This window comes from Silene latifolia, chromosome 11, assembly GCF_048544455.1.
Source record: "Silene latifolia isolate original U9 population chromosome 11, ASM4854445v1, whole genome shotgun sequence".
Classification (NCBI taxonomy): Eukaryota; Viridiplantae; Streptophyta; class Magnoliopsida; order Caryophyllales; family Caryophyllaceae; genus Silene; species Silene latifolia.
The window spans coordinates 128,548,245-128,570,519 of NC_133536.1; the positions used below are offsets into that span (position 1 = coordinate 128,548,245).

The 22,275-nt window shown below is 40.6% G+C and overlaps 1 non-coding gene across 1 annotated transcript; it reads left to right on the forward strand.

Annotated features, from left to right (window-relative positions):
- Positions 1-21,419: 21,419 nt before the first annotated feature.
- LOC141616479 (small nucleolar RNA R71) lies at positions 21,420-21,526 on the forward strand. The gene has a single exon (XR_012530826.1). It is a non-coding gene; the product is annotated as a small nucleolar RNA R71 (small nucleolar RNA).
- Positions 21,527-22,275: the final 749 nt, after the last annotated feature.

Below are 22,275 nucleotides of genomic sequence, written 5' to 3' on the forward strand. Positions count from 1 at the left end.
TGGCCTGCTAGTTAACATGGTTGTGATTTATAATTCATGTGTACCACTTATAAGCTACTTGTGATATCCTTGTAAGATATTTCGGTCCTACCAAGTATAACTTTATGTGACATATGGTAAGTTTATGAGTTACATGGTGACCAAAGGAGACATAACATTCAGTCTTGAATGGATTAAAGCAATACTGTAGTTCCAATTACCAAAGCTAGTCAGGGACATCCAAAATCGACGGGGTGGATTTCGACATGAACAAAAATCAGTCCTGGACTGTTATTTTGAAATCTTAAAGCCTTCCGAGTCAATGCCTAGTTAAAGTACAGGAAGGTTTGCAACATCATGTCTACGATGTAAGTAAAAGTCTACTAGATGCTGAAATGAGGTCGGACCATACTTGAGATTTCTCGTACCACATGAAGAAAAGCTGAGTTCTCAAGACTGACTATATTGGCCAACCCTGAGGGCTGACTGCCTGGACTACAGCATGAAATGTGAAGCCCGCCATAAGCATGCTCCAACTATTCATCAACCGTCTAAGTTATTACGTTCAATCTCTACATCCTAGCCATTTGTGAAGTAGGGCATGACTAACATAAAGCAAATGGTCAAGCTGAATTACATGAAAAGGTGGTCGTAAAAAAAAAAAAAAAAAAAAAAAAACAATGCCAGCCTGGCCAAACTCCTTATTCATTGGTTTATGGCTGTAAAGAAGCCATCCCTGCAGAAATCCATGAAGATATGGTTTGAATATCTTTAAAGCAAATATCAGCCTGATCCTATTAGATTGAAGAACCTTACATGCCACAAACATTGCAAGGAAACATGATTTCAATATCTTGGAATGTCATCCACCTAAAAGCACAATCATACTACCACTTCTGCCCTGCATGTTCTAGGTAAAGATTCCAAACTTATTCATCTGAATGTGTGCTATGTCGTGCCTTTCCTTAACATGTTACGTGAAAATGTGCATTCTCTTCCTGCCTACGTGTTTGCATTTCACATGCTGGATGTTCTAACCAAATTTGTTTTACTTGAATCCTGAACAATTATACATGATAAATAATTATATGCATAAATATTCAGGATTGAGGGCTACTCTACTGTATATCAATTTCTGAAACAAAATTTTGCACTTAATTGTGCCTGACGAGTTAGTAACCATTACCAGATACAGTAAATGTCAGGACCAATCAGGCATGAAATAATTGCCTGACCTGACTAGGTTTACTGCCAATGATTACAACCGGCTCGACGCAGCAAGACAGGTGCAAGGGTGTTCTCTCCCAACCACTTATTCTAAATGCCCTCCTGACAGGCCGAATACCAAGCCCTTCAGCTAGGCAGGGGACATAAGCCCTCCTGACAGGCCGGTTTTCCCACCCCTTCAACCACTATGGCAAAAACCATACATTGTTGAATTACTCACGACAGCTGAAATCAAAAGACAAGTTCAAAAAATTCAACAGATTAACAAAGCAACGATTTTAACAGGTTAACAGGTTTGAAAAGAATGACAGGATTGAACAAAGCAAGCCTAAAAGACGAACTTTGTATCATCAATAAAACCCTTACCCTCTGGGGCAAAGGTAGCAAAATGTATATCTATCCTATCAAAGATAATCATCCGGACTAGGACCAACAAATTATAAAATGGTCTTTTCAAGGACATTCTCCCTGGGCAAATGTACAAAATAATTAATGATTCTACCAAGGACATTCTCCTTGGTTGGACAAAATACCATTGCTTGATGTTTCTGTGAATGACATCCCTCTTGTCAGGGCTATATACTAACACCGATAAGAAATTATTCCTCGCCTGACCGAGCGCCATAATTCCTCTTTCTCAAGAAACATACTAGCCTTTCATCGGCTCAGGATACTTTCCCAATATAATCCTTGTCTTACCCTACCTTGTCGCAGCAATGAACATTGACTCACACACTCCGCGAATACACTTGATAAAAAAGCAAACATTACTGATTCATATGGTGGGGCAAAAACAAGCCAAGCCAATTATACGCAGGCTACATGACTGAATCATACGTACAGGGTAACATGTTGACTATAGCGAGCAGGAATGGCAGGGGCATCAGTTAGATCAATTAGCTTATCAAGTTCAGCTCCAGTACTGAAGACAGGCCAACCACTTGTGAACTTTCCTGCTCGACTTTGGCAAGCCTAGCACTCAAGTCCTCTATGCCGAAATTGACAATTCTGAGAAAAGAAAGCCTCACTGCCAAAAGTTGAAGCCCAAGCAGCCTTAACATGCTTAGGAACCTTGACGGAACCTTCAACCTTTGAACAACAAAGAAAGCATTCCACCCTACAGCAGAATGGCCACGACCTCTCCATAAGAAGGAATTTCCCTGAAAGAAGTTACCCTTTTAGAGAGATAATAACTATTTGACAGCTAATCGTCAACTCCAAAGAAGGTTTGAGACGATTGAGGAAAAAGTGTTGTTCATCGAGAACCTTCACAACTCAAATTTTTGTAGAAGATGGTGACATTATCAACAACTAGAGCTAGGATGCATCTCCAAAAGTGATGGGTTGATTTCCAGAAGATTCAGGCTTATTTTCAAGAATATTTTCAGGGTTTGGGACGAAAGGTGTGCCAGGAGCAATGGCAACCCTGGTTGATTTTCCTTTTACAGCCATAGTTAGATTTTCTGGTAAATTATGGGAAAATAGACGAAGGTTGAAGATAAAGATCGAAGAAAGATTGGGAGAATTTTAGGAGAATTTTGTTGGATAGTAAAACACGAAGTAAAGAAATTATTTATAGACGGTAAAGATTGGGATTTACTACAACTAGCCGTTATCTTAAAGATAAAGCACACTGAATCATCCCGGAGAAGTTGTCTAAAGATGAAAAGAGAAGGTTATCTCCTTATTTCTGGCCTGACCCAGTGATAATAAGGAGATAAGGGGCAACTGTTGGGCCTGGAATTTGGCACTACTGACAGGATAGAATTCTACCCTGGCCTGACGATCAGGGCAGGTCCGTCAGGGTAGTCCAAGTTTGGCACCAGTTGATAAGCCTAGACTCCCACATGATCTTCAGGGTCATCTTCAGGGTGTCAGGACGTCAAGTTACCAGGGTATCAGGAGACAGGCGCCAGGCCGGAGAGGACAACAGTCAAGTGTAAGGTCAACATTTGACCAAGTCATGGATAATTATATAGGATTATTACCACATTAATGTGGTAATTAATAGCATATTGATGATGAAGATTCTGTCATAAATAAGGAGCATTAATAGGCATTAATGCGCAATAAAGACAGCAATTAAGGAGGAATATTCAGCATTAAGTACAAAGATTTGGCAGCCATTCAGCCTGGCTATATAAGGAGCATTTGAAGATCATTTGGCAAGACGAGACATACTTCAACAAATACAACACACACTCTACAAGATTACAAGCCACACAACACTTAGAGAAATATTACAAACATTGTCATTATCATACTTATATTCTCTCAATATCATAGTGAAATCCTCTCCTGGCTTGGTGCCCGTGGTTTTTTCCCATTCAAGGGTTTTCCACGTACAAATTTTTTTGTCTTATTATTCACTTTATTTGCATTACTTTTATTATAATCAAACCTGCCTAGGGACGATTACTTCGAAATAGGATAATACTAGTTAACCCCCATACTATTCTACCCTGGTCATATTTACAGCCTTGCGCAAAATATGGACAAAACCATTGGCACCGTCTGTGGGGAAACTAGTTTATTAATCCTAAAAAATGTTCACAAGATTTTTTCTTGTCACAAGTTTGAGAGCCTTGAGAAAAATTGGTACGATGGTTTTTTTTAACTCTCATTTGGAACGAAGAAATGCTAGATCCGAGGGAAATATTACTAAAACAAGTCAAAAACCCTTCCAACGATCATAAGTGTTACAACCTCCGGTGTTGCCTAAGGAGAATGTGGAATTCAAGGACATATTTGTCACTAAAGAAATTCAAAGATAAGTTTTTTCTATACCCAATACATGTTTTGCAAAGTATAAGAAATATATCTTAAAATTTTGGTACTTGCTTTTATCCTACGGTGAATTTTTCTTAATATAATAATTTGATGTTTTTCGGAAAAGTAACCTTAAACTTCAAAGAATTCGACCCTGGCTGGAAAATTTAGTCCTGACCGGAGCAGGCTTCCAAGTTAGTTATGAACAGTATCAGTGCAAGCTTGATCATTATTTCAAGCCTGAACATTCAGTTCAACACTGAACGGTTATACCAAAGCCTGATTATTCTTAAGATCTGATCAAGACAGGTCAGTCCTTTCAAGGCAGGGAATGCTAGCCTGATTACTTGTAAGATTTGATCACGTCAGTAAGTCTTTCTACCGCCAAAGTACAAAAATGAATCATGAAGGTATTCAAGTATTCTTGCAATGGTAAGTTGTTATTGGTCGGACTCTCGAGGAGGTTTAGTTTTCGGTACTTGTCGTTAGGAGCACCTAGACCAAAACACAATTTATAACTTCAGAAACAACTCTACAACTAGTAATGAGGCAAGTAAAGGTCGGATCCCAAGGGACGGGAATTGAGATGAGATTTTCTATTGCAACTAGTGGTGTCTAAGGGTGTCACAATTTGGGGTTTGAAGTAGAAGATCACTAAACTAAATAGCAATGAAAGTAAACGAGCAAGATGATTAAAAAGGGGTTTAAACAATTGATAAAAGGCACTAGAGTGTCATGGGGTCATAGGGGATTCATGAGAATTGATCATACAAACATATTCTCTAATTATAAGCAAGCAATTATTGTTGTGATGGATCGAGTTGGTTTATATCTTACAATCCTAGGAAAGTTTGGGTCCCGGAGCCGAATCGATTAGATTGTACAACACCTACAAGTCGACTTAATCTTCCCTACTCAACTATATGCATGGTCTAATGAGACTCGAGTTGGTTTATGTCTTACAAGTATCATTGAAAAGATAGGTGATGGGTAAAAAATTCAAGGATTCATAGGCTCGCATTTCATCAAACATAACATGTGCATAAGTTGAGATCACAAGAAGCAAGCAAATAAACTATGAAAACATATTAAATTAAGCATAAATCATCCCCCATGTTGGTTTCCCCTAATTACCCATTAACCCTAGCTAAGGAAACTACTCACTCATTATCATGTTGAACAAGCTAGCAAGGGTGTCAATCATACCAACAAAGTGAAACATGATGAATAAATGAAGATAATTAGCAATAATTAAAAAGAGATTAAGAAAATTATACCTACTAATGATTCCAATAATAAAGCAAAGAATAATAGAAGTACTTGATGATAGATTGGAAGGTTGTCAATCTCCCAATAATAACCCAAATAATTTTCAATTACCCAAAACAAAGGATGAACAAAAGAGAGATTAAGGAAATGAAACTTGTATTAAAACTTGATTAAATGTTGATTACAAGATTAAAGAAAGATTTGATTGATATTAACTACACTAGAGATTGCTAAGAAGAACATGCTCTTCTAATTAGCCTAATGGGGTATTTATAGTGGGGATTAGTTACATAGATTAGGATTTACTAAGGGCTTAAATGACGATTAAGTCCTTGAGGAATCGCCGGTCTCTAGGGAGACTTCGGTCTCCTTTTCGCCGGTCTTAGAAAAATATGCGCATCCTTCCTTGAAGTTTGTAGAAGACGAAATAGCTGTTAGAGAATCCGGGCGTCCAGGGCACGTGACAGGCGGATTCTGGTGATTCTGGACGGGCGTCCAGATGGGGAAGACGGGCGGATTTAGGGTGTTTTGGACGGGCGTCCACAGGGAGAAGACGCTCGGATTGTGGCTGCTGGACGGGCGTCTTGTGGACAATCCGCTCGGATTGTCTTACAGCTTCTTTCTTTCTTCTTTTCTTCCTTTTTCTTCATAAAATCCTTGAGGATTTCCTCGGGGATGCAAGTATCTTTTCTCATCATTGCCCATCTACTATAGTATGTACAAAGGCCTTCTAATCTTGTCTTCTCCTTGATGCTTGGTCATTGAATTCAATCAATTTAGCTTCATTTTGCCATGAAAATGCAAGGTTTGCACTCCTTTCCTACCAAGGACATAAAACCTCAAAGAATATGTAAAACAAAGGACTAAAGACAATAAATGACCCAAATATGCACTAAAAAGCATGGGAACAAGGCTAATTCGGGGACTAAATATGCTCTAATTATGGTCACATCAAATATCCCCAAACCCAACTACCTTTGCTCGTCCCGAGTAAAGAGGTGACAAAGACTAGGACCGTTATTTAAACTAACCTAATAGCATAGCCGATATGAGACAATTAGCGGGTCTCACTCCGCCCCTTCAACTCACAACAAGACAACCAAGAGGTAGGTTGCCTTCTTGCAGGGCAAGGTGGGTCTTGCCAAAATAGCGACACATCCAAACATTAAGCACACAAAATCAAGTAATGGATGCATCTACAAAAGAATAGCCATTTTCCTCATCTATGTGGCGGAAATTATCTAAAGGGGAAGCAATTCAAGGGTACACACTCCTTCATAGATGCAATTTCTTCAAACGACTAAGTCTAGAAGGATACCAATAAATCACCTCCAAGTTGTGTCAAGCTAGGGTACCTTTGTCCTCAATCGTTAAATGCTTTTGTCAAGAGTAGACTCCCTACGGCGTTAGAAACACTGGAGGATCGCGGAATTCCCCCTCTTGCCTAGACAAGAAGAAGGGTCGTCCCCTCTCTACCATGCACAAAAATGGATACGATGGATAAAGGGAACAATAGTATTTGAGTTTCATTTTGGGAGTTTGCTTTGTTGTTGTTTTTCCCCCAAATTTCTTGTGGCATATAACATTTGAGAACACTTTCTTTTGCCATTTCTTTGATGTTTGGCATTTCAATACTTGACAACTTTTCAACTTTTCTTTGCATTTTTTTTTTTTTTGAACATTTTCAAAGTCACCCCATATGTAGTGAGGGTGCCTTATATTTGAGGCTTTAGGAGTCTATTTTTGATCCTCTTTTCATTTGATGCATTTTGCAAACTTTCTTTCACATTTCATTTCTTTGAACTCAAATCAATTTCTTTTTGTGCCCATTCCCTTTGATGACAAAAATGTGGTAGAACATGGATGATGGATGCATGGTTTCAAGGGTCACCTTGGAATAAACGGTAGCCAAGAAGTTATCACACCACAAGGTACTCTTGACTAGGCCTTAATCCATGGGTCAAAGGATACTAGCATGACACATCCTAGGGTGTTTTACAAGTATTCTAACAAGCAAAGTCTTAAGAAGAAAAAGCATCTACTAGGGCCTATATACACTTGTCAAGTTTCCCAAGTAGACGGTTTCACAAAATTTTTCTAATATGCAAGCTACATGCCATGATGCAACTAGCATATAAACATCCTAATGCAAATGATTCTACCAACTAATATGCCATATAAACTAAATGCAAGTCCTAAATTCACATTGTTATACCGCATCAATCAAAATAAAGCCACATAGTCGTTAACATAAAGAGGAAAAAGGAGATTGGAAAGATCATACCATGCGGTCTTCAATATCCTCATGTCTCGGATGTGGCGTAGTCATTCAATGTGAACAAGGATAAAGAAAACACAATATATACAACTCTACACTACAAAGGAAATGAACTTGTTTTTGGATTTTCAAATTTTTCAATTTTTTGGTTTTTTCGAAACTTTTTGATTTTTTTGGGTTTTTGAATAAAAGTTAAGCTAGAATTCCCCATCCCCACACTAATATGGGCATTGTCCTCAATGGCCAAAATGATGGGAATTATGCAAGCATGATGCATGAATTCTACACTAAATGCAAGCTACACTAATCTACACTACATGATGCATGGGTTTTTGTTTATGACGGAGAGCGTAATTTAGATTACCTCCCGTTGCGTATGCATGTACTTCCCCAAACCGAGATAGACATTATTTCTAATGTCCTAAAGTATGGGGTAATTCATGCACACAAGATGTAATGCATGAAACTAAATTGTCATTTTGGATTTTCAAAATGGGAACAATGAAATAAGAACACCTCAATGGGGCCGAGGTGTTAGTCCTCTATGTTGCTAGGACTCTCCAACTATGATCAAGATAAAAATAAATAAAACAAAGAAAGAAGTAGACAAACCTCAAGAGGGTAGGAGCCTCCAAAGCTTGCTAGTCTTCCACCATATCATCATTGTCATCATCTTCCTCAATAGAAGTGGACTCATCACCACTCCCCTCTTAACTTCCTTGTTCACTTCCTTCATCACTTTCTTCATCATCTTCATTAGCCTCTTCTTCTTCATTTACCTCTTCAACAATGCCCTCATCATCAACAACCTCATCACCGACAACCTCATCGTCACCCGGTCTTTGACCCCTAGATGCACTTGGAAAGAAAACTTCCCTATCCGCCCAACTAGGCAAAGGACATGAAGGATCAAGTAGTCCTTGCCTAGCTAAATTAAGGAGGGGTGGATATTGGGCCAAGTATACATCTTCTCGATCCTTATAAGCTTGTTTGTGCATCTCTTGCATAAGTAGAGTCATGTAGTCATTGCCCACTTCAACACCTTCGGGTTTGAACACTTGATATTTGAATGGATAGGGTGGTGTGACAATGGAGGAGGAGGGCATTTCAATTTCACCCCTTTGTTGACGGATGATGTACTCGGCTTCCTTTGAGAGGGGGAGAAGGTAGTTTGTTCGATGGACACTCAAACGGCATATCTTGGAAGGCAAAGTAAAAGATCTAGCATCATTGGTGAGCCACCCATATTTGGTGTCAAGAGGATTATGCTTGACCCACTTGTACTTGTTAATCATGGCATCCATATCAATGAGATGACCCCCTTTTTTCGCCACATACTTGTTATCCTTGTTGAAATTCGGATCAAAGTACTTGGCCAAGAGAGTAACTAGACCTCCATTTACGATAAAAGCGGTGTCTTCCTTTCCACAATCAACATTGAGCCATCTTTCCACCAAAAGCCTTAGAGCATTGTAAGGCTTGGTGAATTCCCTTCCAATATTTAAGACCGACTCAAGTAGAACACAATCGAGCTTGGTAAAGTAGTTAGTGTCTTTTCTTGCAATGATAGTATTCCCGATGACCTTGTGCCACACTCTAATGCCCGGATGGTGGACTAATAGAGCGCGACAAGCATGAAAGTTCTCAAAGTTCTTCCCGGAAATCGCCTCCCAAAGAGGAGCGGGGTCATATTTTTCGGGCTTCTTATAGTAACGAGGTGTATCACTAAAACCTAATGCTTTACTCAAAACATCAAAGGTGATGCGCCTATTCACATTGGCGAGGGGAAACTCGATGTATTCTCTAGTCTCTAACTTAGTCACTTTCAATGAACTCATGAATTCCAAGGTAAGGGAGGGGTATGTCAATTCTATTGTAGTAAACAATTTTCCCAACCCTATGGCTTCAAAGAAGGCTTTTGTTTGTTCAAGGACACCCAATTTTGTTCAAGGCATCTTCACATATGAATTTGGTGGGTAGAATGGATTTCTTAGCATACTTGGCAAATTTATCCCTATGGGAGTTACAAATGAAAATTACCTCCGGATAGTTTGATAATTGAGCAATTCCGGAGTTGTTGTTGTTGTTGCTTCCAAGGGAGGATTTTGTTGTTGTTGAACTTCCAAGCTTGCACTAGCAACCACCATAGCCATTGAGGCTTTCTTTGCTTGAAGGCATTGTTGCCTTTTTTAGAGTGCCTTTGCCTTGAGTGCCTTTGTTGATCCTTTTGTTCTTGCCATTGATGATTATACCAAGAAAAGATTGAAAATCTTCAATTTCCAATTATACCCAAATCGATTTTAAGATAAAAGGATTTGCCTTTGTAATTGAAAAATCGACTCAAAGGTTGAAGATTTTGGTGCTTGGATTGATTATTGTTGGAAAAGGAGTGATTAATTGTTGTTGTAAGGAAGTTTGGATTTGATTTTGTTGAATTTGGTTGAGGAAATCATGGTTTGGTGATGGAGAGGATGAGGGTTTTGGGGTTTTGGGGTTTATGGTAGTGTTTTTTATGTATGAATGAAGGAATGAATGTGGGAGGGGTATTTAAAAACACCCGGAATTTTCGAACTGTAGGGGGAAGACGAGCGGATTCCCTTCGGGACGCTCGGATTCTGGTTGTTCTGGGTTCAGAAATTCTCGCCTAAAGACGAGCATCTTTCAGCTGGTACGCTCGGATTCTTCAGTTGCAGGACGAGCGGATTCCAATAAAGACGGGCGGATTCTGTTACAGCGAGTTTTCTTATTTTGCACTGGCAAAAAGACGGGCGTCTTTCTGCAAAGACGAGCGGATTCTTCCAGACGAGCGTCTTCTCTGCTGGGACTCTCGGATTCTTCAACAGTCCCAAATTTTCAATTTTTCAGTTCAATTGGACGGACGGATTATGCAACAGACGCCCGGATTCCCATAAGACGAGCGGATTCCCCTTAAGGACGCTCGGATTCCTCCTAGTCTACCCGGATTCAGTTCCATCTGTGTACTTGCATATCTCGTGTCATTTTCATTCTTCAAATCCCGTGTTCTTCATTGTAGGGGCACTACTAAGGCATGAATAGCCTAGGCAATTGCTATCCCCACACTAAGCTAAAGCACTACACATCAATAAAATCATTAGTCCCTCCCTCACTTCTCTAAAAAATGATAAATATCTTGGTCAAAGCATAAAAAATCCAAAAAATGACAAAAATGCAATGTAAGAATTAAAATGCGAGTTAGGGAGTTAGAAATATTTACAAATGGTGGTTTGGAGAGGACTCCACCAAACTCTCATCCTTAGTGAGATGTCATGGGGGCATGTCCAAGGTGTTGTTGATGTTGCTCAACACCTTGAAGAAGTAGTCAAAAGCTTGTTCATTATCATGATAAAGATCTTCAATAGATCTTTGCCCTTGTTGTCCTTCATGTTGGTCTTTATCGATAGCATTACCAATGTAGGGATTGAAAATCCCTTCAAACTCATCGTCCCAAAGACCAGAAACTTCATCTACTTGGTCACTAAAGATCTCTTGAGTTGATAGAGACAACTCTCCCACTTTCTTGTCTTGGCCAATGAGGCCATCCTCTTCATTGCTTGACTTTGGTGAGCTTTTCAAGCTCTCTTTGTTATAATTCACTTGCTCTTTGAATGGAGCATCATCAACTTTCTTCTTCCATTGGAATTCCGACTTCTTCTTATCATCCTTCCGGCTATAATGATCAACCATAAAATATGGTTCATGCAAACAGGGAGCTCTCATGGTCTTGTCAAGATTGAAAGTTATGCTCTCATCTCCCACTTCTAGAGTGAGCTCTCCATGCTTCACATCAATCACCGCACCTGCGGTGTGCAAGAAAGGTCTACCTAGAATGATCGAATATTGGAGTCTTCTTCCATGTCAACAACGACAAAGTCCACCGGGATGAAAAATTTCCCAACTCTTACGGGAACATCTTCCCATATCCCCCATGGTGTCTTCGTCGATCTATCGACCATTTGGAGTGTGATATTGGTGCATTTAAGCTCTCCCATCCCTAACCTTTTACTCACCGAGTACGGCATAACACTCACACTAGCCCCTAGATCACATAAGGCTTTGTTGATCGTGGTGTCGCCAATGGTACACGGTATTGAGAAGCTTCCCGGATCTTTAAGTTTTGGAGGTGAACTCCCTTGAAGTATTGCACTACTCACCTTTGTGAAGGCGATAGTCTCAAGCTTCCGGATTGACTTTTTCTTCATGAGGATGTCTTTCATGTATTTTGCATAGGGCGGCACGTGATTGATTAATTCCGTGAAAGGAATCGAGACTTCTAAATTCTTCACAATTTCCATAAATTTCCAAGTTGGTCATCAAATTTGGGCTTGGCTTGATGACTTGGAAAAGGAAGTCTAATCACAATGGGCTCCTTCTCCTTGGCCTTGTCTTCATTTTTCTTTGAAACTTCTTCTTTTGATGGTTCTCCATCCTTGGAGTTTTGCACAACTTCTTTGTCACTAGCTTCCACAACTTCATCCTCAACTTGCTTCTTCGGTGCTTCATACCTTGTACCACTTCTCAAGTGAATGGCACTAACCGTTTCATGTCTTGGGGGATTACTTTGAGGTGGTAATTGCCCCATTTGTCTTTGTGAGTTTGAAGATGCTAGTTGAGTCAATTGGGTTTCCAACATTTTGGTGTGAGCTAGTGATGCGTGTCTTTTATATGATGTTTTACATCCCTTTTTACACGCATTTCAGAGCTCATTCATGTAGTTTATGCTGCATTTCTCCCTATTTCCGTCTACTTCCGTATTTTGTACATTATTGCAGAAATGTGAAGAATTCAACGGGAAATCAAGCCAAATCCGTCCCCGAGTAATCGGCATTGCAAATGACGTAAAGGATTCACTTAAGGAACGAGCTTGGTGCGCAATCCAAGGCCCAAAAGACAAGTCCACGTGTTTTAAGAAGTCAAGTAGAAGCTCATCCAGTTGATCGACCATCACCTTCAGTCGATCGACCAATGTTCGGGTTCCAGAAGCTACTGTTTGCTGAGGAGCAGTCGATCGACCAGCCTTGTCAGTCGATCGACCAGATCGCTATTCCAGACGTAAATTAAAAGACCGTGAATCTTGAAGCCCGTGAAGTTTAGGTTTAGGAAATAAGGTGTTACGTTGATTGCTATATAACGTAACATAAACAATGAAGTCGGGAGAGGAGTTTTTCTATCCAAGTTTTTATCACAATACAGTACTTTCAGTTTTAGTTTATTCGAGTAATTAGGGTTTGGAACATCGGTTAGCATTGGATTTTCTGTTCTTGTTCTTAATCTTTCCTCTGAATCTCGGTATTCCTTCTGCCCTAATTCCGTCTTTTATTGTTTTACTTTCTTCATTAGTATAGATTTGCTAGTTAGTATCCCGAAAGCCAATTATCGTATTATCGCTGTTTGTTATTTACTTTAAGCATGAATTCAGTAATCGTTATTAGTATTATTGTTGTTATCACTTTCATCATGAGTAGCTAATTCTATAGTGCTAGGATGTAGGCGATTTATGGCATAGGCGGCATTAGATTAGACACGGTTTGTCTCGCGTGTTGGTCGATCGACTGACATTGTCGGTCGATCGACTGACCTCATAGGGTTTCCTTCGTTTTAATTGAATTTAATCTTGTATTTAACGAATCGAATGCATGCGACCAGTTAGATACCTATTTTGTGACCGACCCATTAGATCGAAAGAAAGGGGAAGTTATTAGACCATCAATTAAATCGACTAGACTGTGCTAAGATCGAGAGATAAGTATAGTTTAGACCGTTAGTCACTTTTCAGGACGAAAGTTAGTACTAGTGACATTAGGGACCTATAGCGAGATCGAAAGATGCTATTCGTTAAGAGTGGACCGAGAGGACCTCTTTATCTCCCGCCTTACCTGTGTTTGATTCAGACCGACTTAGTTTGCTGCCGCCGAAGCTATAATGAACCGACCATCCTAGTGCCCTTCTTTTATCTGTTTAAATCGTTTATTTAGTTTATTGCCTTTATTCTCTATTAGCTGTAGACCAATTCACTTCAACTCCCACGATAGTTACCTCAGACTGAACATAAATCAACTAAAATTTACAACTGCCTCCTTGTGGTTCGACCCTGTTACCACTAGCCTAGGTTAGTCTTAATAGGAGATTATAAATTTTATCTTTGGTACTCACAACGACGGGTATCAAATTTTGGCGCCGTTGCCGGGGAGGCAATAGTCCTAATTTTAGTTGTTTTTATTTTTAGTCTTTCTTAGTTTAAGGGACATCCGTTCCTTAAACTTTTCTTATATTCTTTTTGTAGTTTCTTCTTATGCGCAGGTCACAGGGTGGAGAATTAGTACCGTTGAACCCTGAGCTCGAAAGATCCTTGCGCGAGTTGAGGTGAACACAAAGAGTATTACCGACAGAGGAAGAGCTGAGTACTCTGTCAAGCTACTACGAGAACGAACGTTCAAGATAATCCACCATCTTCACTGTTTCCACTTCTTGGTACCGAGACAGTTACTTTTCCGGAAATTCCAGTCATGGCCGAGGAGGCAAGTATAGCTAGTTATTCTGAGCCGACAGCCGACAATTTATACAAGGGGTTCGAATTACCGGGAGATGCCGGGGAAATTCGAACCAAAGCCTGCCTACATTACTATGGTCGAGAGAAACCAGTTTGGGGGAGCTGCAAATGAAGATGCAGCCAAGCACATGGAGACCTTTATTGACTACTGCTGCTCCATTCCCCCACAAGCTGGCGTAACCCAGGATCAAATAAAGGAGACCATGTTCATCTTCTCCCTTCGTGATGCTGCAAGGGAGTGGTATAGAGATCTGAACCGAGCTGTTCAGGGGATCACTGATTAGAATACATTGGCACTGGCGTTCTACAAGAAGTACTTCTCTGCTTCAAGGACGATCGCTATTAGAGCTCAAATCACGGGCTTTAAACAAGGGCCAGATGAGAATTTCCACGAGGCATGGGTCCGATTCAAGAAGTTGGTGCGAACCATACCGCACCATGGGTTCGAAAAGTGGAGCTTGTGCAACCATTTCTACAATGGGTTGTACGACGATCAGAGGGCCATTTTGGATGCTGCAGCCAATGGAAGATTCGCTGAAAATTTGGGAGCAACCAAGGGGTGGAAGATCATTGACGATCTAGCTACCCACAAGGCCGAGTATGGGAATTCGAGAGGGAACCGAGAGGAGAGCTGTTTGAATCTTCCTCTGTTCTTTGCACTTGAGGCTCTCACTGCGAGATTTGACAAGTATGAGCTAGGAGGAGCTTCTAAAGGTGGGATGTACCAAGTTAATGTTGTGTCAGACGGTCCGTTCGTCTGTGAAAGGTGTGGAGGTGAGGGCCATGTCTCGAAAAACTGCCCTAGTCCCTTCGAATCTTGTGCTGCCTTTCAACACTATAGGCAGACCAACACCTACTATGAGCCGAATACCCATCCGAACCTGAGTTGGAGGAGCCAAAATGTCCGTAACCCAACTCAAGCTCCACCGCAGCAACAACCTTATATACCACCTCATCAAAAGCAACAGCAATATCAAAAGCCCCTTTATATGCCGCAGCAGCAACAATCACAGAATTCTGAATTTTCTGAGCTTAAGAACCTGTTGCTAAAGGAGTCCCAAGCAAGAGAGGCCGGGATGAAGTTACTAGAGAGCCAAATTGCTCAACTGGCTAGTAAAAGTAACACTCGAGCTCCCGGACACTTACCCACTCAACCCGAACAAAAGGAGACCCTAAATGCCATCACTTTGAGGAGCGGGTCCACCCTTGATGGTCCTGCCATGGTTGAGGACGCTGTTGAAAAAGATGAGCCGGAAACAAGTCAAGAGAAAGCTTCAACGAACAAATCAAAGAAAAAGACGTCTGCCAGGTACTTCAGTCGATCGACTGATATACCTAGTCGATCGACTGAAGCACGGGTTACAGGAGCTTCTGGAACTGTACATCTCAGTCGACCGACTGAGGAGAGTGGTCGATCGACTGAGATCGCTGCTGATGCTGAAGAATTTCGTCCTTTGATGCCAAATAATCTACGAGACCACTTGTTTCGGGGAACCACCGTCCCGAAAATTTTGGGGGCAGATCCGAGTGCTGATGGGTCAGTCCCGGCCCCGAAGTTCGACCCGATGACGGTTAACGGTTCTCATTTGAGACGGTCTGAGGAGGGGTCTAGCTGCAACAAAGAGAAGGTGACGGACTTTCAGCCTAAGTCCAAGGATGCCGGTGCGCGTGAATTGGAGGAGAGGGCTAAGGTACTCCTTACAGCCCCATATCCGGAGAGGCTCGTGCCGACGAAGGAACAGGTATCTTTCAGTAAGTTTGAGAAAGTTATCCGTAGTCTGAATGTACAAGTCCCCTTCCTTGAGTTAGTTAACCAAGTGCCCGCTTATACTAAATTTATGAAACAACTGTTTTCCAAAAAGCGGTCACTTGAAACAGTGCACACTGTCGCACTCACCAAGGAGTCTTGCTCCTATCTATCTCACACTGTGCCCCATAAGTTAGAGGATCCGGGTAGCTTTTCTGTTCCCTGCGAAATAGGTACCTTCTCAATTGAGAAGGCATTGTGTGACCTAGGGGCTAGTATAAGTGTCATGCCCTTGAGTTTAGCTAGGAAACTCTAGTTGACCCGGTTTGCTATCACGGACATGACGATTCGGATGGTCGACCGATCTGCGGTCGAGCCCATAGGAGTCCTAGAGGACATACCCGTCCAAATAGGGAAGTTTTTCTTCCCTGTTGACTTTGTTGTCCTTGACATGCCCGAGGATGCCCATATACCGATCATCTTAGGAAGGCCGTTTTCGCACACTTCTTTGGTGCGATTATTGACGTAGGCTCTGGAACTTTGACCTTCAAAGTTGGGAAACATTCTATCATTTTTGCCCAACCTGCTAAAAAGAAGGATCCCATGTGGCCTGTTACTTGTAATACGGTTTCTGAAAAGAAATCGTACTTTGTGCTTCCCGAATTGCCTGTCCCTATTACTACTGCTGTGTTAACCCCTCCGCCCCAGATCGGGAGCAAGAAGGAGGAAGAATCTGTTGTTTTAAATAATGCAGGAGCTGGTTTGGGGAAGGAAGTGCTACAAGTTGTGCCAACTGTAAAGCAGCCGATCATTCAACGAGGAGGTCTTGGTTGCTTAAGCTATGGGACTGATGAGGAAGTGGATGATGGTCCAGCCAAGGTGAGACGGTCTGACTTGGATTCCGTTGAACCCAAAGAAATCCTTGATTGGGGGGATGACGAAGTTGATCCATTGAGCTCTCCGACTGTTGAAGCTAAGAAGGGTGCAACTGATAAGATGAGCACCATTGAGGCTACCTCTAGTAGCCAGAAGCCGACGAAGTGGGCCATACCGTGGTCCTTCTTGATCAACTATTAGTTGATCGATTTCGTTATAAACTTCTCTTTATTTGCTTTGTTAAGACAATTTTATTGCTTTTTGTGTGCGCGAAAACTTCGCTTTTATTTTATTTGCTTAGGATTTTTAAGTACTTTAGACCTCGTTTTGGGTTTGCGCAATTTTTGGGCGCGTTTTATTGTGCACTTGCAGGTATTTAGAGCTTGTTAGCTCAAATCATTGAGCAAATACGAAGAAATAAGGAGTACAGCAGTACCTTCAGTCGATCGACTGGCCATCATAGTCGATCGACTGAGTTGCACTTTCCAGGAGCTTCTGTTACTGTTCATCTAGTCGATCGACTGCCTCTATAGGTCGATCGACCACTTCTGCTGCTGTACCTGTTCACGACCTCTCCCCTGCTGTGTTTGGTCGATATGCGGACCTAAGGGAGTTTTCTACTCCGCTCTATTTTCCGTCATATTACTTCTTTCTTCAAGTTCTTTTACTTGTGCACAATTTTACCGCCTCAAAATTGTTTTCTCAGTCTTATGCGTGGTATTTTCTGTCTTTCAGGCACTCTTATTGGTAGCACTGCTAGCTACTGAAACCTCCTAACTCTTATTTGGTTTGGGAGGTTTCCTTTCTTTGCGCTTAAAGTCTTGTGAGTTCCATATCTTTCCTTTGTGTCTCATTTATTTTATTCTCTCGCAAATTCCCATTTCTCTTTTCTTCACTACATGATTTTGCACAATGGGGACATTGTGCGATTTGGTTTGGGGAAGGGTTTTGCGTCGCATTTCATTTGCTTGCATTCACGTTTACATTTCAGTTTGCATTTGTTTATTTCATTTCCCTTATATATACACAAAAATTCAAAAAAAAAAAAATTGAAAAATTTCAAAAGTTTCAAAAAAATGCATGTTTATTTTAGCATATAGGTCGAGTCGGAACGGTAGTATTTCTATGATGATTTTGCATTCGCACCTGTTTTGCCTGAGCCTTGCTAGATTAACATGTTATTAGTAGAATCGTAAATGCATACCTACGAGTTTTCGTTAATTTATTTGCTGAACTTGAGACTTGACTTCGAAAATTGGCAAGCTACATCATATTTCTGAGAATTAGAGCCTATAACTGGTGTCATCTATGACCAGTTTATCTAGGAATGTGAGTAGTACTCCTTATGAGACATGTTTCCTTAATTTGCATGAATATGAATTTGATCTACTTAATACCTGTATGCATTCGGTTTGTGGTTTGTTGACACATGTGGAAGAGGTTTCCTTTTCTCATTTTACCCATAAGCTTCACACTGTCAAAAATACCCTTTTTTGTCCCATTACTACATCCTACATTTAGCCTGTCCCTTGTCAAGCTAGTAGTCTGTGTTTTTGGGGTTGTTACTCGTTTTTGGTGGCATTTGCTCTGTTGAGGTGATGGTTGGAAAATGAAAAAGAAGGAAAGAAAGAAATAGAAACAAAAGAAAAAGAAAAAAAATGAAAAAATGATTCGGAAAAGAAATGAAAAAAAAAAGAGAGGTTCTGTACTGTTCAAATGAGTCGATCGACTGCCACACATGGTCGATCGACTGAGGTTCGAAGAGAAAAGAAATCAATTCGCATAATTTAATCCTTATCTTTTGGCGATTTTTGCTCCCATGTTTCATTTATATCCTATGGGGAGTTTATTGATTTGATAGTTTGGAGATTGTGAGTTTTGTGCTTGCTATAGCACCGTTTCGCTTGTTTATGAGCAAGAAGCTGGATGTTGCCACTTGGTTCCGTTTTGGTACTAGCTTGATCACCTGTACCTCCACTTTACCATAAAATGTTTTGCCTCTTCTTACCCATACCTCACATATTCCATATATACCTCGGCATGTGTCATTGGTCATCTGTTCGATTGGAATGCATATGTACGGTCATAGAGGTCATTTTCATATTTTATTGCTGGCATGTTTTCATAGGTCGTAGTTAGGTGAGAGTCACTACAAAATTACTTCTTTCTATCTTATACATTATTCACCTGTGCTTATTTGAGTGATTTGAGCGACCGGTGAGAGTCCAATTTGATAAGTCTCTACAGTTGACAGTTCAGCATAATCTTTAACGACTTTGTAATTCGTTTGCATGATTCGCATTACTAATTGATTGTTGGTTGTGCATTAAAATCGGTTTAGGCTTAACAGTCTGCATTTCGCTCTGAGATTGAACTCGTTCCATTAGGTCATTAGATCGAGTCTAGTTCTTGCTTGGGGACAAGCAAGGGTTTGGTTTGGGGAAGTTTGATGCGTGTCTTTTATATGATGTTTTACATCCCTTTTTACACGCATTTCAGAGCTCATTCATGTAGTTTATGCTGCATTTCTCCCTATTTCCGTCTACTTCCGTATATTGTACATTATTGCAGAAATGTGAAGAATTCAACGGGAAATCAAGCCAAATCCGTCCCCGAGTAATCTGCATTGCAAATGACGTAAAGGATTCACTTAAGGAACGAGCTTGGTGCGCAATCCAAGGCCCAAAAGACAAGTCCACGTGTTTTAAGAAGTCAAGTAGCAGCTCATCCAGTCGATCGACCGTCACCTTCAGTCGATCGACCAATGTTCGGGTTCCAGAAGCTATTGTTTGCTGAGGAGCAGTCGATCGACCAGCCTTGTCAGTCGATCGACCAGATCGCTATTCCAGACGTAAATTAAAAGACCGTGAATCTTGAAGCCCGTGAAGTTTAGGTTTAGGAAATAAGGTGTTACGTTGATTGCTATATAACGTAACATAAACAATGAAGTCGGGAGAGGAGTTTTTCTATCCAAGTTTTTATCACAATACAGTACTTTCAGTATTAGTTTATTCGAGTAATTAGGGTTTGGAACATCGGTTAGCATTGGATTTTCTGTTCTTGTTCTTAATCTTTCCTCTGAATCTCGGTATTCCTTATGCCCTAATTCCGTCTTTTATTGTTTTACTTTCTTCATTAGTATAGATTTGCTAGTTAGTATCCCGAAAGCCAATTATCGTATTATCGCTGTTTGTTATTTACTTTAAGCATGAATTCAGTAATCGTTATTAGTATTATTGTTGTTATTACTTTCATCATGAGTAGCTAATTCTATAGTGCTAGGATGTAGGCGATTTATGGCATAGGCGGCATTAGATTAGACACGGTTTGTCTCGCGTGTTGGTCGATCGACTGTTATTGTCGGTCGATCGACTGACCTCATAGGGTTTCCTTCGTTTTAATTGAATTTAATCTTGTATTTAACGAATCGAATGCATGCGACCAGTTAGATACCTATTTTGTGACCGACCCATTAGATCGAAAGATAGGGGAAGTTATTAGACCATCAATTAAATCGACTAGACTGTGCTAAGATCGAGAGATAAGTATAGTTTAGACCGTTAGTCACTTTTCAGGACGAAAGTTAGTACTAGTGACATTAGGGACCTATAGCGAGATCGAAAGATGCTATTCGTTAAGAGTGGACCGAGAGGACCTCTTTATCTCCCGCCTTACCTGTGTTTGATTCAGACCGACTTAGTTTGCTGCCGCCGAAGCTATAATGAACCGACCATCCTAGTGCCCTTCTTTTATCTGTTTAAATCATTTATTTAGTTTATTGCCTTTATTCTCTATTAGCTGTAGACCAATTCACTTCAACTCCCACGATAGTTACCTCAGACTGAACATAAATCAACTAAAATTTACAACTGCCTCCTTGTGGTTCGACCCTGTTACCACTAGCCTAGGTTAGTCTTAATAGGAGATTATAAATTTTATCTTTGGTACTCACAACGACGGGTATCAGCTAGGATGTTGTTGATGGTGATTTCCTTTGCTTGACTATCCTTTTGCATTTGAGTGAAAAACTCTTGTTGATTCTTTTGCATTTGGAGGACTGCTTTTTGAACATCAAAACCTTGGCCATTTTGTTGATTGTATAGAGTTTGATTTTGGTAACCTTGGTTTTGGTTGTAAAAGGGTCTTTGATTTTGGTTTCTCATGGGAGGTGGGGTGTATGTTGGTTGAGGGTTTTGAAAATTTTGGCTTTTGTATGAGAGATTTGGGTGGAATTTGGTGTTTTCATTGTAATAGTTGGAATAAGGGGTACCACTCTTGTATGCTTGAAAAGCATTCACTTGTTCATTTGTTCCCCTACATTCACTTTGGTCATGTCCCAAAGTTCCACAATTCTCACATATCCCACTTGGGATTGATGAAGATGCCGTCATGGCATTAACATGATGCTTTGGTGATTTTCAGGCTTCTTTAAGCCTAGCCATAGCTTTTTCGAACTTCAAATTGATGGTATCAATGTGAGCACTAAGTTGAGCACCTAATTGAGTAATAGAGTCCACTTCATGCTTTCCTCCTCTAGTAGCCTTGCGAGGTCTACTATAATGTGAATTATGGACCGCCATTTCCTCAATTTTGTTCCAAGTTTGATTGTCATCAACTTCGGTGAACATTCCAATCCCATGTTGAGAATGTTTCTTGAGTCTTCATAAAGACCGTTCCAAAATTGTTGTACCAAGAACCACTCGCTAAGTCCATGGTGAGGACATGAGCGACAAATTCCTTTGAATCGCTCCCAAGCTTCATACAAAGATTCTTCATCTCTTTGCTTAAAGCCCGTAATTTGAGTTCTTAGCATGTTAGTCTTTTCCGGTGGATAGAACTTTTTGTAGAAAGCTAGAGCCAATTTCTTCCAAGAATCAATTCCGAGAGTAGCCTTATGAAGGCCTTTCAAACATTGTTTCGCGGTGCCAATTAGAGAAAAATGAAATAAGACCCATCGAATTTGGTCTTGAGTTACACTGGTTTGAGATATCGCATCACAATAGTCACAAAAAGTCTCCATGTGAGAGTGAGGGTCTTCACTAGGCATCCCCCCAAATTGGCTTCTTTCGACTAATTGGATAAATGCGGATTTGGCAATAAAATTTTCGGTTAAGTGTTGTGGTGTGGGAGTACCATTGGGTAGGTTCTCCTCGGTTGGTACGGAATGTGATGAGAATTTAGGCATTGTGGGTTGATTTTGTGTTGGATTTTGTGTTGGGTTCTCTTCACCTTCTCTTGCAAAAGGGTTGATGAACTCAATAGTGTTTGGTTGAATATCTACAACCTCACCAATACCTCTCAAAGTTCTCCTAGCAAGTCTTCTATTGGTTGTCAAAGTCCTTTCAATTTCGGGATCAAAGGGTAACAAGTTACCTTGTGATCTTCTAGACATGCAAAATATCAAATAACTCGAAAACAATTAGAACAAACCTTGAGGAGTTTTACTTCCCCAAGGCAAAGAAAGACACAACTAATAATAACTTAAGAAAATCTAAATCAAGTTAACACCGTCCCCGACAACGGTGCCATTTTTGGTCGGACTCTCGAGGAGGTTTAGTTTTC